The following is a 4,554-nucleotide window of genomic DNA, read 5'->3' on the forward strand; positions in this document are numbered from 1 at the left end:
TCTTAGGGGGAACCCCCAGAACATATAGCTTGGGTGATGAGAGGGGAGTGCACTGCTGGGATGCACAGGATGCCTTCTACAGAGGGCCACTTCTCCAAGGTTGAGAAATATAACTAACCTACCACAGATATAAAAATAAAAATAGCAACTTAGAAAAAATGAGGCTGCAGGGGAACATGTTCCAGACAAAGGAACAAGGTAAAACCCCAGATGAACTAAGAGGTATGGAGATAGGCAATCTACCTGAGAAAGAGTTCAGAGTAATGATCGTAAAGATGTTCAAAGAACTTGGGAGGAGAATGGATGCACAGATCGAGAAGTTAAAAGTTTTTAACAAAGCTCTCTCTTCAGAGCCTCATTAATCTCACTGTTCCTCAGGCTGTAGATGAGGGGGTTCAACATGGGGATCACCACCGTGTAGAACACAGACACCACCTTGTTCTCATCAGTTGAGTAGCTGGACTTGGGCATCACATAAATGAATGTGATGGCCCCATAGAACAGAGCGACTGCTGTGAGGTGAGACGTGCAGGTGCAGAAGGCCTTGCGGTGCCCCCCCGCCCCCGGTGGAGCGCATCTTCAGAATGGTGATGAGGATTAGGAGATGGCTATGACAATCACCGTGACCACAATGATGGAGCCAGCTGTAAATGAGAGGACAACTGCGGGGATACTGATATCAGAACAGGAGAGTTCAACCAAGGGAGCAAAATCACAGAAAAAATGATTGACTCGATGTGGTCCACAGAAAAGTGAATAATAGAAGCAAATAGTAAAAGACCAAGCATTGAGAAAACCACCTACATAAGCCACTGTGAGTAACTGAACATAAACTCGTGTGGACATTTTGGTGGAATAAAGCAGTGGGCTGCAGATTGCCACGAAGCGATCATATGCCATGGCAGCCAGAAGGAAGCATTCAGTTGACCCAAAGAAAACAACTGAACCAAGTTGAATGGCACATCCAAGATAGGAGATGGTATTTCTCTCCACCAGGAAATTTGCAAGCATACTGGGTGTAACAGAAGATGAATAGCCTGTGTCAGCAAAGGCCAGGTGGCTCAGAAAAAAATACATAGGATGATGGAGCTGAGAAGAGACTCTGATAAGAATGACTGTGCTGAGATTGCCACATATGGTCACCAGGTAGATACAAAGGATGATCGTGAAGAGGATGACTCGAAGAATTGGATCATTTGTTAAGCCCAGTAAAATGAACCCCGTCATTGCAGTATTGTTCCCATGCTCCTGGGAATCCATGAGATAGGGTAGCTGCTACCAAAATGAACCTGTGATGAGACATTACATTAAAGAAGTTTTGAATTTGATGGTTTTCTTTTTATTAATGCACAGAGTTTATTATGAACAAGTAAATTATTCAGTTAGGTTTGGACTAACTTTTTTTACCTTAGAGTAAAAACCTTATATTCTTCTATTTTTATATATATTTTAGAGTAGAAAATTTTATTTATTTATATAATGAGTATTCTATATTTTAAAAATTGTTTTCAGCACGAACACGGGAAAACCTGCTTCAAATAATGTATGTCTTTTCCTCTTTATATTATATAATACCTAACGGTTATTGAATATTTACTAAACGGCAAGCCTTGGGTTAAGAATTTTCTATATATTTCTATTTTAATTTGTATGAAATAATATTAAGTATTTAATCTCATTTGTAGACAATGAAACTGAATTTGGCAATGTAACTGAGCTAAGTTTCCATAGCAAATTGCAGAATCAAGATGTGAATCTCAGGTAGTTTGAATACAGTCCATTCCTTTAGTAACTATGCTATAAATGAAATTAAAGAGTACTTATGATGAAGTCAAGTCTCTTGGAAATGGGTGGATAACAAATTACATTGCTACTTTCTGACAGCTAAAGTATAAAAGAGGTGCCTAGTTAATCACAAAGGTTACAAATTCTCTCAATAAAACAAGACCATGTTTTTAAAAGGAGAAATACAATTTTCTTAGTTGGACAAAGAAGGGGAAAGAAAGTTCGAATTAAGGTTATAAATGAAGTCAGCTATTATAAATGTATTATGTTTATTTAACATTTACAATTAAATATTGTTTTCTCAATTAGTTTGAAATATCAAAATAATTACCGTGCAAAATCTTACATGTGTAATATCTAGGACATAATTAAACTACATTCACTCAAATCTGATCATTTCCTAATGTAATTATGTTTTCAAATTGGAGTAATATAGAACAAAATAGTATTCGTTTCATAATATATTGATATATATATATATCAATATATCAAGTCCCTGGTGGGACTTGCTGATGTCTGCCCCCTGGTGGGTATAGCTGGGTGAATAAAGTTCCAGCTTAAAAAGTTAAGAAGTGTACCCAGGTTCGCCCAGCAAGTTGCCAGGCTGAAACTCATCTCCAAGTCCTCTGGCTTTGTATTCTCAACTTTGCCCAAAAGCCTCTGGCTGCCTGTAAGCCTAAGCCTTCAGGACAATAAACAAAGGAAGTCTTTCCAAGATATGTACAAACAGCAAGTCCCCAAAGCACCTTAAATGTAGTGAATTTTATAGTATAATACTTATTGGCTGAGTACCCAGTTTAATATCGTTGAAAGACCATGTGAGTTTCTGGTCTTATGGGGGGAAAAATGAGGAATCATGGTAACTTGAATTATGCCTATTTATACACTAAGTAGACTATAGAAACAGGTTAATTCAGCTAAGGTTACTTGCTAGCTGGCTACTGGATAGCATCTGCCCTGTTTCTCCTGGCTTGTGAGAACAGATACAACTTTAGAGAGTAAAGTGTTCTCTAATGGTTATTGAAAATCAGGACAACTGATTAACTCACAAAAGCCAAATATCTTACACCTCTACAAATGAGAATTCATTCATCTTACAGTAATAAATTCAGAGTCATTGTTGTACTATAAGAGCTGTGCTATTTTAGTGTTTGCCTTTGAGGATAAATCTCTGAAGATTCTTGAGATTCAAATGTGAATTCAAAAGCACCAGGGGTCATTATCACATTCTCCAGTGAATACCGAGCAGTGCACCTCACACAAATATAACTAATATTTAAGGATTCTGTCAATTCTCCAAGGATCCTGTCAATTCTCCAAGCGACCAGTTTCTTTCTTTTTCTACTTGTTTGTGCACTTCCATTTGATAATTATTGGAAGTATACTATAATAAATTATCTCATAGCTAAACATTTGTTCTGTTTAATACATCAGGTTAAGGACTACACTACAAATATAAAATGGTAGAAGAATGTGCGATCAAGATAGCAGATTAGGAGGACCCTGAGCTCACCTCCCACAAACACATCAAAATTACAAATATATATATAGCCGCCTTCTCTGAGGATAACCTGAAAACTAGACGAATGACTCTTCTACAACCAAAGAAAGAACCACACAGAGTCTAGTAGCAGAGGAGAAGTGATCGAGTTGGGACCCACACCCTCAGTGGGCAACCCAGAGGAGGAGAATAGCACAGGCTCAGGGATACTCTCTAAGAAGAGAGAGGTTTCAGCCCCACAGTGGGCACCCCAACCCTGGGGTCAAGCACCAGGAAGATAAGCCCCATTTCCTGGTTTTGAAAACCAGTGGGGCTTACCAGAAGGCTGTAGGAAACTGAGACTCTGCTCTTGAAAAACACGCTCACAGACTTGCTTGCTCTCAGTATCGGTGCAGAGGCCGAAGATTGAAAAGTTCCTGGTGCTCTGGCTAACCTGCGGGATTGCCCCAGAACACCCCACCCCAGCTTGCACCAGTCGCCAGCTGCAGCCTCTCTGCCAAAGCCCCACCAAGGTGTGACTGCCAGCATGTCTCAAGACTAGCTGCAGCTTGCTCCAGGCTGTAGTTCAAGCCCCTCTGGCTCCAGCCATACCCCCAAACAAGGCAGCAACTGCCATCATGCCACAGGAGAATCCACGGTTTACACCAGGCTCTGACTCTAGCCACTCTGTCTCCAGCCCTAATCCCCACCAAGGTGGTTGCTGCCAGCTCAAACCAGGAGAAGTCATGACCCTTGCTCATTTCAGATCTAGATCTCCCACCAAAGCCACTGAGCACACACAGAGTTTGAATGTTTGGGGAATGAGGGAAGAGTGCTGAGAGATAGAAACATAACAGGGACACATTCAGGACTTTGTAAACATGTTAAGAATTGTTGCCTTTATTCAAAGTCTTTGGGGGATATTAACAAAGGAATTAATCTATTTCGATTTTTTGTTTGCTTTGTTTTGTTTATTCAAGACCCATTTATTCTCTAGTTCTGCCCACATGGAGATACCCTCCTTGAGGAGGCGTCCCTTCACTTTTAACACCTTGCGCTGAAAACACGTGTTCTGAGGTTTCAACTATGAGATCCACATTCTTAAAGCACTAAGTGTGTGTGTGTGGGGGGGGGGGTACGCGGGCCTCTCACCGCTGTGGCCTCTCCCTTTGCAGAGCACAGGCTCCGGACGCGCAGGCTCAGCGGCCAGGGCTCACGGGCCGAACTGCTCTACGGCATGCGGGATCTTCCTGGACCAGGGCACAAACCCGCGTCCCCTGCATCGGCAA

General features: G+C 41.2%; 1 pseudogene across 1 annotated transcript; it reads right to left on the reverse strand.

Annotated features, from left to right (window-relative positions):
- Positions 1-330: 330 nt before the first annotated feature.
- LOC309807218 (olfactory receptor 5P6-like) lies at positions 331-1,260 on the reverse strand (annotated as a pseudogene). Its single transcript has one exon. The product of its transcript is annotated as an olfactory receptor 5P6-like (transcript).
- Between the last annotated feature and the right edge of the window lie 3,294 nt (positions 1,261-4,554).

This window comes from Mesoplodon mirus, assembly GCF_964341445.2.
Source record: "Mesoplodon mirus genome assembly, chromosome: 7".
Classification (NCBI taxonomy): domain Eukaryota; kingdom Metazoa; phylum Chordata; class Mammalia; order Artiodactyla; family Ziphiidae; genus Mesoplodon; species Mesoplodon mirus.